This window comes from Gorilla gorilla, chromosome 19 (genome assembly GCF_029281585.2).
Source record: "Gorilla gorilla gorilla isolate KB3781 chromosome 19, NHGRI_mGorGor1-v2.1_pri, whole genome shotgun sequence".
Taxonomy (NCBI): Eukaryota; Metazoa; Chordata; class Mammalia; order Primates; family Hominidae; genus Gorilla; species Gorilla gorilla.
In genome coordinates, this window is record NC_073243.2 from 30783310 (window position 1) to 30795478 (window position 12169).

At 49.1% G+C, this 12169-nt stretch overlaps 1 protein-coding gene across 7 annotated transcripts in view; it reads right to left on the minus strand.

The window, feature by feature from the left end:
• CDRT4 (CMT1A duplicated region transcript 4) overlaps positions 1 to 12169 on the minus strand; it is a 124667-nt gene that overhangs the window by 59904 nt on the left and 52594 nt on the right. For 2 of the 7 annotated variants that reach the window (XR_010131727.1, XM_055366925.2), the window contains one exon: positions 6436 to 6572. The exons of the other annotated variants lie outside the window; for them this stretch is intronic. The gene's annotated coding sequence lies outside the window, so the exon portion shown is untranslated. Of the gene's footprint in view, positions 1 to 6435; positions 6573 to 12169 lie in introns of those variants that run through there. 7 annotated transcript variants of the gene reach the window in all.

Sequence of the window (12169 nt, forward strand, 5' to 3'; positions counted from 1 at the left end):
CCAAGTTACAAGGCTTGAAAATGGGAGCCAACCCCCACCCACCCTACACACCAAATTTGTGCAGAAATGTAGAGGCTGAAAATAAAATGTGGATTTTTATTCTATAGATGGGGCAAAGCTCAAGTGCGTAAATACTTACCCTGGAGTCACCAACATCAGACGATTAAAAACCAAAACCTGAGGACAGCTATTTTTGCCTTGGCTTTCATTCTAACTACCATACAAGCACGTGCTCAATGACTATGCAAGAAGTGCTTTGGCCTCAGAGACATTTGGAGAGCACCGAGAACAAACATCTGTAATTTAGAACGTTTCCTTGGAACAGATCATTTGAGCGTTGGGGTCTTCAGAAGCACTAGAAGTTCCTTTACAGAAACCAGGGTGAAGGCAGGAACTGGAAAGAGGAGGTGGTTAAAAGAAGCTGGAGTTCTGAGAAGCCTGTGGATCCTTTTCAATAGAAGAAAATAAGCAGTTTCAGACAAGTTCTATCTTGAAATTTCCATACAGATGCAAGTTCCCAGAAAGCAGCAAGTTAATCCCAACAAGTGATAGCTATAGTCAAAGCAAGTCTTTTTCTCCTGGCAAGGGGGAGAGGGCGTAACTACACAATTCCCATCATTTTCAAAGCCATCCTTTAAAGCTTACCCCAAAATTACGCACACACCCCACTCACATAAATCAACTATAGAGCTCATCAAACCTTGGAACTGAGAAGTGTTTCCAAAATTATCCAGTCTAGGGACCTCATTCTGCAGATAAGGACTCAGACACCCAAAGACAGTGTGCCCCACCCATTGTTACCAAGTCAGTTAGAATTGAAAATAAAACTCTGGTCTTCTAATTCCTAGTGCAGACCACTTTTATCCATTGCTATCATTCTAAAAAAAAAAAAACAAAAAACAAAAAAAAAACCGGTGGCGCTGTTTGTTTGTCCAGTACTGACTTTCTCCAATATGACAGCAGGACACAGCAAGGAAATAAAACATAACAGTGTAATTGGAAAGAGGTAAGTGGACAAGAGACTTCAGTCAGGTGGGCACTGGCCCCTGAGTGAGGAATTAAGTTGGTTCCAATAGTCTGGAGCAGTGGTTTCCAAATGTTTTGATCACAAGTCATTAAAAAATTTGGGCATTAAACTTTTTAATGACATGTGATCAAAACATTTGGAAACCACTATATATAAAAACATATATATGTGTGTGTGTGTGTGTATATATATATAGAGAGAGAGAGAGAGAAACATAGCAAAAGATAGGGAATTTTAAAAGATGATATTTTTTAAATAAATTTTAATAGAAGTTGACATGATACAGGTGAATCTCTATAACAAATATATCTCCCAAATTTCAGTGGCTTGACAGAATAAAGTTTCTTTCTTTCTCATGTTGGGTTTGGTAGAGAGGGCGTTGGCCCCTTGCATTCATTTGAGGATGCAGGATCTTTCCATCTCATGGCTCTTTCATCCTCTAAGGCCTTGGAATCCTCTTCTTTTAACCAAAGAATGGAGAAAGAGAGGAAGACTTGAGGCCTGCATGGTGCAAGGGGACTTAAGACCTAGACCTGGAAGGGGCAACATTATGGCATCATGGCTGCCCTGACTCCATTCGTCCAAAGGCAGTCATGTGGTCCCAGCAAGGGAGGCTGGGAAATGTAGTCTAGCTCATGCTTGGGAGGAAAAGGCAATGAGGTTTAGTCAATACACAGCAAACTCTGACACAGAAATTCAAGTCTCCCCATATCCCAGAAAAGTTTTTGAGCACCCTGCAAGGTTTCCCATTTGGAAACTATTAGCCTGGAAGATTAGGCATAGACTGACCCTGTCAGCCCCTATTCCTCTCTCCCACAGAGCAGGACTTCCTGAGGAGAGCCAGATTTAGGGCTAGATGGGAAGATGTTAATAATAGCTAGCATTACTGACAATTTACCGTGTCCAGCACCAACTAAGCAGTTTACACGCATTAACTCATTTAATCCAGCAAAAACTCAGTGATGTAGATGCTATTAGTATCCCCATTTTCCAGATGAGGAAATGAACTGAAGCCCAGGGAGACTGAGTAACCTGCCCCAAATCACACAGTGTCAGATATGGAATTTGATGTCCATCACTGGCTCTAGAGTCTGTGCTGTCCGTCACTACCTTGTGCTGAGTCTAGAGGGAAAATGGGAGATAATTCCCAGCTCTGCAGGCTTTCCACACCAGGTAAAGACAGGACAGAAGAGCAGCAAGCTGGGACTCAGGTGGGTAGGTGCCATGAGTGGGGCTGTACAGGGAAAGCAGAGTCAGACAGGGATAGAAGAGTGGGCACAAGGTAAGTTGGAGTGAAGAAAAGTGAGCTTGCAGAGTCAGGCTATTGGAGCTCAGCCATGCCATTCAGGAAGCAAGTGCAGCACGGAGGACTCAGAGAGCCCAGGTAGTGCCCAATGCCCAGAGGAGCCCCTTGCACGCTGGTCCCTGTCCTTGATTAAACTTGCAGTGACAACTGGGAAGAAGTCAGCACCACAGAGGTGGCCACGGCCTGCCCACATCCCAACTGCTCCCAGAGCTCATGCCTGTTTCATCCCAGGACAAGCTCAGCTACTCGCCTGCCCTGGCAACAGGTTCCAAGTGTCACCAGCACTGCAACAGCCCCTGTGGTGTGCTGGGTCCTCCAGGCTCACTCTGGCCCTTCTGATGCCCTAGCCCCTTGGGCCGCCTTCTAAGGAGTCCACCTGTCCTCTTCACGCCAAACGGACCTAATTTACCCAGGTAGAAAAACTCTCAGTGGGTGTCTCCAGGGTACTGTCCCCACTGTCACCGCATCATATTCTAAGCCAGTGGGTGAACAACCTCGGTTCTGGCTCCCCTTTTAACGTGATCAGAGTCTGTCCATGGGCAAGAAAACAGACTCTGTCAGATCATGCGTTCTTGTGTTGCTCCTGCCATAACTTTGACCTCCAGCAAATCACTCAGTGCCTCAGTTTCCCCACCATAAAAGTAGCTCAGAAATGTGATGACTCAAGCCCCCAAAGAAATTCTGGGTAGTTCTGTGTGTCTTCAACACTGCTGAGTCTTTTTTCCAGGTGGCTAGATGACAACTCTTCCTCTAAGATATGTGGGGTTGTAATTTGCCCTCAGAGATGCAGGTGCCCCAGGAGTCTCCTTTAACAAATGAAAAGCCGGTCTCTGCCACATGCCAGGATGCTTGTGAACATCACAGAGGCCACCCTAACCCTATCACAGACCTTCCCTGCTCTGGTGGCTATTAACTCTCCTTCTGAGAAAAACCTCTGAGGATCGGAGCCCACATTTTGTTCAGGGATCCAGCCTGGGCTATTGCCCCAGCTCCAGGAAAGAAGGAGCTGCATGCCTTCTCTGCTTCTATTCTGATTTTTTTTTTTTTTTTTGAAGTGGAATCTTGCTCTGTCGCCCAGGCTGGAGTGCAGTGGCACGATCTTGGCTCACTGCAACTTCAACCTCCTGGGTTCAAGCGATTCTCCTGCTTCAGCCTCCCAAGTAGCTGGGACTACAGGTGTACACCACCACAGTCGGCTAATTTTTGTATTTTTAGTAGAGACAGGGTTTCACCATATTGGTTAGAAGGCTGGTCCTGAACTCCTGACCTCATGATCTGCCTGCCTAGGCCTCCCAAAGTGCTGGGATTACAGGTGTGAGCCACCACACCCAGCCCATTCTGATTTTTTTAAAAACTGTCCCACATATCAACCCACCATGTTACCACCTGTTTTAACCAATTTGTATTGGAAGTAATGGGCAGAAAGTGTTAAGCTGTGCCGCATATTATGAAATATGACCAGCCCACCCTGGAACACTTTGCAAGGCTCTATCACCTCCACATCCTACTTAACCCTTATAGCTGTCCCAGGAGAGCCCACTCCCTCCACCATTGTATAGACACAGAACTGCTGCACAAAGAACAGAACATAAGCAATTTGGTCAAGATCACTGAAGCAACTGGGATTCGAACCTAGGACTTGCCTGACTCCAAATCCCAGCTATTAACACCTCACTCTGCCTCATCAGGGGGAGAGAAAAATTACATAAGCCAAGGAGAGGTGGTTACATGGAAAGCAAATAAAGAGGAGAAGTGAGTGATCTCAGCCATGGAAGGCTGACAATTCAGGCCATGCAATATATGCTTATTATTATGGTAGACTTCCTATTTGACCTCTTGGAACTTGTGAGATCACTTTAATTCTATAATTTACTTATTCATTCTTTCACTAAGAATTTGCTGAAAATTTATCATGTGTGAAAATGTCTTGTAAACTCTTTTTTTTTTTTCCCTGAGACAGAGTCTTGCTCTGTCGCCCAGAGCTGGAGTGCAATGGCGTGATCTCAGCTCACTGCAACCTCCGCCTCCCAGGTTCAAGCAATTCTCCTGCCTCAGCCTCCTGAGTAGCTAGGATTACACGCATGTGCCACCACACCAGGCTAATTTTTGTATTTTTAGTAGACAAGGTTTCACCATGTTGGCCAGGCTGGTCTCGGAATCCTGACCTCATGATCTGCCCACCTCGGCCCCCCAAAATGCTGGGATTACAGGTGGGAGTCACCGTGCCTGGCCACAATTATTAATTTTTAAACCTTGTGAGAGATGCAAAAGATGTCTGCCCTTAAGGAATTTATAACTTGTTGAACCTAGAATACATATTTACCTTCTTAGAACAAAAATCAAGCATCTTCTAATAAAAGTGGGAAGGTACAGGATGTAGCTAAAGCATTTCTGTCAGGGTTTTCCCACTGTCCCTTCCTGTTCATCACTGTCCCTTCCCGTTGACTCATTTCAACTTGGGATTCACTATGACCACTAAATCCTTTTCCTCTCTATTTCTCTTGAAGTCCATTCTAACCACCTGGACATTATTTAATCCCAAATTCACAATGCCCACCTTCCCAATCTTTAACTGACTTGGTGAGCTATTAACAAGAGTTCTATTTCACCCAACGACTCATGGAGGAAAGAAGAGAACTTCACATTTGTGGGACTGGCCACAATATGCACTCAGGAGCTGTAGGACTAATGGCCACTCCTCAGAGAGTCCTTGGGGAAAGTGAGGCATAACAGAGAGGCTAACTGCAGTAAGTAAGTGGGCTGAGCCTGGCCTGGTTGCTCTCAGCCTTTTCCGCCACTCATTTCCATCAAAAGACTGCCTTTAGGAGCAACGGAGGTTAATGAAGCTGTCCACAATGGGGCAGCCAGCGGTAGTGCGACTGAAGTGGAAATCATGTGAGTTAGGTGAAAAAGTACAAACTGGCCTGATTCAGGGAGCTGCCACCCAGCTGGAGAACAGGTGTTACCTCTCAGTGGGCAGAGCTGCACAAGGCCAGATCCTCTCCCTCCTTAGTCATGAAGGTGCCCTCTGGCTCCAAGGGGAGGAGAGGGAACCAGACCTCACTCCCCAGGCCTGAGAAGGGTCACCACTGAGGCACAGCCCAGGAGGGAGCTCAGAGGCCTCATCGACCCCCGCCCCCAGCTCTCTCCATGTCCTTCCCGCTGTGACCTCCTTCAAGGGTGTAATCACTCAGCCTGTTAGGCACTAAGTAGTAAAACTGGTCAACCTTTAAAACCACTTTTCATTACGAAGGCCCAGAAAAAGATAAAAGATGAAATTAAAGGGGGGGTGGCGGGGGGCATAAGAGGGTGATTGAAAAAAACACAGATAATTTCTGGAATTGGATCTGTTAAAGCCTTACACATTAGTCCCCGCCCTCGGAAGTAAGGGCCTGTCATTCTGTAAAGGGACGCAGCCACACGCAGAGAAGGTGGAGGCCTCCACCTCTTCCCTCTTCGTCCCCGCCTAGGAGGGACCGTGGTGCCAGTAAAAGAGGGACTGGCTGGCCCAGAGCCTTGGGGATCCCCTCCTTTGTCTGGAACCCTCTGGCTCACCGCATCCTTCCTCGGGGCCACATGGCCCTGCCCCACAGAGCAGGCGTGCTGGGGGCTGCTTGGCCAGGAAAGCGGACGCTTGCAGGGACCACGCTGCTGCCTCTCTTCTGCCCTTTTCCCCTTAGTTTTACAAGTTCCCTGTTCGTTCGTTCTTTCTTTCTCTCTCTCCTCTCTCTTTCTCTCCTTCTCCTCTGTCACTCTCTTCCCTCCCTCTCTCTTCTCTTCTCTCCTCTTCTCTTCTCTCTCTCTCTCTCTGTCTGTCTCTCTCTCACTCTCTCTCTCCTGCGAGGAGCTTCAGATTTGCGGGTTGTTTTTAATGCATTCCAGATGCCAGATGAAATTTTGGCCCGGGCTCACCAGTTCCTCTGCTATTGGGACTCTCCCCACCTCCCCTCCAGGCCCAAAGCCGCAAGGAGAGAAATAGGCGGGCGGGCGCCATCTGTTGGCAGTTGCCTGGAGCCGCACGAAGAGGTGGAGAACTAAGGCGGGGCGCAGGTTTCCAGTAAAGAGCTCGATCCGTGATCCTCGTGAAAGAATTAATGTCTACCTGATGAAACTTCCTCGAGGGATGGCCCGGGCAGCGGCTCACGCCTGTTATCCCAGCGCTTTGGAAGGCGGAAGCGGGAGGATCTCTTGAGCCCAAGAGTTTCAGACCAGTCTGGGCAATGTGGCGAGACCCTGTCTCTACAAAAAATAAAATAAAAATTAATTAGCCAGGTGTAGTGGCGCGCCTGTGGTTCCGGCTACTTGACAGGCCGCGATGGGAGGAACGCTTCAGCCCAGGAAGTCGAAGCTGCAGTGAGCTGTGACCACGCCACTGCACTCCAGCCTGGGCGACAGAGCAAGACCATGATATTTCAAGAAAAGTCCTTGAGGCAAAAGGTGACCTGCTTTAGAACTCCTCAGTGCTTAGACATGAACAGTGAAGGGGACTGAAGATTGTTGGAACACGGTGCAGAACCCTCTTAGTCTCGTTTTGTTGCCTTATTATGTTCTATTTCAATTTTCAAAAAAAATTGCTGGCATTAGAATGTCGAAAAATTGGTGACATTAGAATGTTAAATTCTTTGAAGGATGGGGATTTTTGCATTCAGTTTTGTGTTCACCAAAATAAGCTAGCAGGAGATTCTGTGCAAGTTGACTTATAAGTATATGGTTTGCTGAAATCTAATGAGGAGAGGGAAATGTAAAGTAAACGAAGTGGAAATAAGTGGTTGTTATGGTTAGGAAAAGGCCATCGTAAGGCTTCATGGCTCTCATGCAGGCCACCGAAGTTCTATCCCAAACAGAAGGAAGCTCTTGTAGAATGGTGAGTTATGGTAGGGTTCTAGGAGTGGGTGTCAGCCTTTTGGAAGGGGGAATGGAAGGGCTGGGAAGGGTGGGAGGAAGTGAATGAAGTTCCAAAGCCAGGAAGCTAGGCACAACCCTGTGAGTAGTACCAATACCTAAGGATGGTTTCTCAGGGACACTCAGAAAAAAGAGCCCAGTCTCCTGAGAGCAAGCGTGCAGCCCTATCCCCACATTTTCCCCTGAACATGGTCCTGTCCACCAAATCAGGCCTGAGGATCCTGAAACACCTCCAGGCCCTGGGCCCTCACCCACTAGACAGCCCAGGAACCAGGAGCCTAGGCCTGAATAACGGGAAGCTCTGGTACTGGGCTTTATATTCCTGCATTTTCAACAGGAACAAGACTATGATGTGTGGGGTTTCACACCCTTTCTCCCTCCCTTTTCCTCTCAGAGCTACCTTTGTCTTTGCCAATTTGTCCCTGGGGTTTGGTGACACAGAGGCAGTGGCCAGAAAAGAGAGGCAGAATTGAAGTCGTGGTCATGGGGCTTTTGCTTCTGGACAAGGCTAAGATTTACTTGGATATGAACATAAAAACAAGGAGTTGCTGGAAGAGAAGAGCTGCGCTCTGGATGGGTTTATTAAGAGTTGAGGGCGCGGAAGATGAGGCAGCTTTGGAAATCAGCTGCAGTAGCATGAAGGATACTGAGAATCATTTTTAATAAAGACAATTTTTTTTAAGAGACAGGGTCTCGTGCTTTGGCCCAGGCTAGAGTGCAGTGGGGCGATCACAGCTCACTGAAGCCACAACTTCCTGGGCTCAAGCTGGGACTACAGGCACGCACCACCATGCCCAGCACATTTTCAAAATTTTTTTGTAGAGACAAGGTCTCACTATTTGGCCCAGCTTGGTCTCAAACCCCTAGCCTCAAATGATCCTCTCTCCTCAGCCTCCCAAAGTGCTGAGATTACAGGTGTGAGCCACTGTGCTCCACGGAGGATGAGGTTTATAAGGTGATTTCTGGTGCATCAAGAAGGTATTTTCCTCCCCTCCCTCTGACCTTCAGAGGCTTCTTGAGGGACCAAAACTTGGAAGGTACTTTCCATTGATCTTCTTCTGGAAGAAGGAGAGGGTCCAATAAAACCGCTGTTTATTTGAGTCAGCATCATGCATAGCCCAGGCCACACAGACCCGCAGTTATATACTGATTACACATTCAACGCATGTGTGTTCTCAACACTGAAGAGGTAGTGGTAATGAAGGCAGCCATGGAGCTATAGTCCTAGACATTTTATTCCTTTAATATTTAAAGCAAACCTATCCAGCAAAACAAAGGAGGCAAAACAAAACAACAACAACAAAAAAAAACCCTGCATGTCAGTGTTTAGAAAAAATCTGGACTATATGTCTTTCCAATATTCATGGAAATCTTTGATCCAAGGTGATGTTGATGAGCCTGTGGGTGGGCTGGGAGTTTGTTGGTGGACCTACAAGGCTGTGGAGCACATGTCAATTCTCCCACCAGTCTCAGGCAGTGACGCCTACTGGTTTAGAGCACAGATTCTAGATCGAGACATTCCTGGGTTCAAATCCCAGCACTGTTGCTTCCTTCCTGTATAACTCAAGAAAGTCTTGGCTTTTGCAGATACCACCGCCGCCGGGAGCCCCATACTATTGAGAGGTGACAGCGTGCTGGCAGTCCTCAGAGCCCTCGCCTGCTCTTGGAACCTCCTCTGCCAGGGCTCCCACTTTGGCGGCACTTGAAGAGCCCTTCAGCCCACCACTGCACTGTGGGAGCCCCTTTCTGGGCTGGCCAAGCCTGGAGCCCACTCCCTCAGCTTGCAGGGAGGTGTGGAGGGAGAGGCGCGAGCGGGAACCGGGGCTGCGTAGGGCGCTTGCGGGCCAGCTGGAGTTCCGGGTGGGCGTGGGCTTGGCGGGCACCGCACTCGGAGCAGCCGGCCAGCCCTGCTGGCCCCAGGCAATGAGCACCCGGGCCAGCGGCTGCGTAGGGTGTACTGGGTCCCCCAGCAGTGCCAGCCCACTGGCGCCGTGCTCGATTTCTCACCGAGCCTTAGCTGCCTTCCTGCAGGGCAGGGCTCGGGACCTGCAGCCCGCCGTGCCTGAGCCTCCCACCCGCTCCATGGGCTCCTGTGCGGCCGGAGCCTCCCCGACGAGCGCCACCCCCTGCTCCACGGCGCCCAGTTCCATTGACCACCCAAGGGCTGAGGAGTGCGAGCGCACAGCGCGGGACTGGCAGGCAGCTCCACCTGCAGCCCCAGTGCGGGATCCACTAGGTGAAGCCAGCTGGGCTCCTGAGTCTGATGAGGACGTGGAGAGTCTTTATGTCTAGCTCAGGGATTGTAAATACACCAATCAGCACCCTGTGTTTAGCTCAAGGTTTGTGAGTGCACCAATCGACACTCTGTATCTAGCTGCTCTGGTGGGGCCTTGGAGAACCTTTATGTCTAGCTCAGGGGTTGTAAATACACCAGTCAGCACCCTGTGTCTAGCTCAGGGTTTGTGAGTGCACCAGTCAACACTCTGTATCTAGCTGCTCTGGTGGGGCCTTGGAGAACCCTTATGTCTAGCTCAGGGATTGTTAATACACCAATCAGCACCCTGTGTTTAGCTCAAGGTTTGTGAGTGCACCAATCGACACTCTGTGTCTAGCTGCTCTGGTGGGGCCTTGGAGAACCTTTATGTCTAGCTCAGGGATTGTAAACGCACCAGTCAGCGCCCTGACAAAACAGGCCACTGGGCTCTACCAATCAGCAGGATGTGGGTGGGGCCAGATAAGAGAATAAAAGAAGGCTGTGGGAGCCAGCAGTGGCAACCTGCTCGGGTCCCCTTCCACACTGTGGAAGCTTTGTTCTTTTGCTCTTTGCAGTAAATCTTGCTACTGCTCACTCTTTGGGTCCACGCTGTTTTTATGAGCTGTAACACTCACCGTGAAGGTCTGCAGCTTCACTCCTGAGCCAGCGAGACCACGAACCCACCAGAAGGAAGAAACTCCGAACACATCCGAACATCAGAAGGACCAAACTCCAGACGCGCCACCTTAAGAGCTGTAACACTCACTGCGAGGGTCCGCGGCTTCATTCTTGAAGTCAGTGAGACCAAGAACCCACTAGAACACACTATCAGCCGTGGTCAACCCCACCATGTTCTTCAACATCGCCATCAACAGGGAGCCCTTGGGCCGCATCTCCTTTGAGCTGTTTGCAAACAAGATTCCAAAGACGGCAGAAAACTTTCGTGCTCTAAGCACTGGAGAGAGGATTTGGTTATAAGGGTTCCTGCTTTCACAGAATTATTCCAGAGTTTATGTGTCAGGGCGGTGACTTCACATGCCATAATGGCACTGGTGCCTCTACGGGGAGAAATTTGATGTCGAGGACTTCACCCTAAAGCATACAGGTCCTGGCATCTTGTCCATGGCAAATGCGGGACCCGATACAAACGGTTCCTAATTTTTCATCTGCACTGCCAAGACAGCGTGGTTGAATGGGAAGCAGGTGGTCTCTGGCAAGGTGAGAGAAGGCATGAATATTGTGGAGCCCATGGAGCGCTTTCGGTCCAGGAATGGCAAGACCAGCAAGAAGATCACCATTGCTGACTGGACAACTCTAATAAGTTTCACTTATGCTTTATCTTAACCACTGGACCATTCCTTCTGTAGCTCAGAGAGAGCACCCTCCACCCCATTTGCTCACACTATCCTGTCATCTTTGTGTTCTTGCTGCAGTTCCCTTTGGGTTCCATGTTTTCCTTGTTCCCTTCCATGCCTAGCTGGACTGTAGAGTTAAGTTGATGAATATGAAATAAAAACTAAATAGGCCGGGCGCAGTGGCTCACGCCTGTAATCCCAGCACTTTGGGAGGCCGAGGCGGGCGGATCACGAGGTCAGGAGATCGAGACCATCCTGGCTAACATGGTGAAACCCCATCTCTACTAAAAATACAAAAAAATTAGCTGGGTCTGGTGGCGGGTGCCTGTAGTCCCAGCTACTTGGGAGGCTGATGCAGGAGAATGGCGTGAACCCAGGAGGTGGAGCTTGCAGTGAGCCGAGATGGCACCACTGCACTCCAGCCTGGGTGACAGAGCGAGACTCCATCTCAAAAAAAAGAAAAGAAAAAACTAAATAACAAAAAAAAGAAAGTCTATATCCTCTTATGCCTCCATCTTATCTGTAAAGTGGGGATAAAAATAGTACCACTCCTTTCGAGTTCATGTAAGGAGTAAATGAATGAGTAGGTGAAAGTGTTAGCATAGTGACTGCCATATTGTAATGTTTATTAAGTGTTAGTTACTAGCCAGGCAAGGAGAATCATCTCTTGACATAGGCAGGCTCAGGACCTTTGTAAATACTTGTCGTCTGACCATTCAGTCAGATCAACCCAGAGGCCAAGCTGCATACGCGTCCCATGGACTGACTGCATACCTAGGAGGTACTCCTCTGCTGGGTTGAAGGCATCTCTCAGTTGGTGAGGACTGGCTCCATGACCTCCACCTGACCCTGGGGTACTCTGATTCTCTTGCCCACCTCCCTCTAACAGCCACCCCACTTGCCCCTCACTGGAGATGAGAAAGGAAGGAAAAACAGAGCTGGGCTTCTGTGGTCTTTGCCCTGTCCCCAAAGCCCTCTGGAAGGAATAGAGAGAAATCATAGGATGAGGCTTTCTACCCAGACCCCATGTAACTGCCCGGCCAAAATGGGCCAAGGTAGGCAGCATCCCGCTCAGGTCCTGCAGATGCTCACACACCCTGCTCCCACCTGGCCAGGAGCACCCCTCCTGTTCCTCAGGGGACTGGGGAGTCCCAACTTCCAGTCGCTCTTCCCTTAGGACTCACATGCCTTTGCTCCCCTCCCTGTGGCTTCGCTGGTGCTTCTCACCATACCCAAAGCTCCACCACCTTACTGAGTCACGCATTTACATTGTGCAGTACTGCTCTGGGACCAGGAAAATGACCCACTAATAGCTTACAAATGAG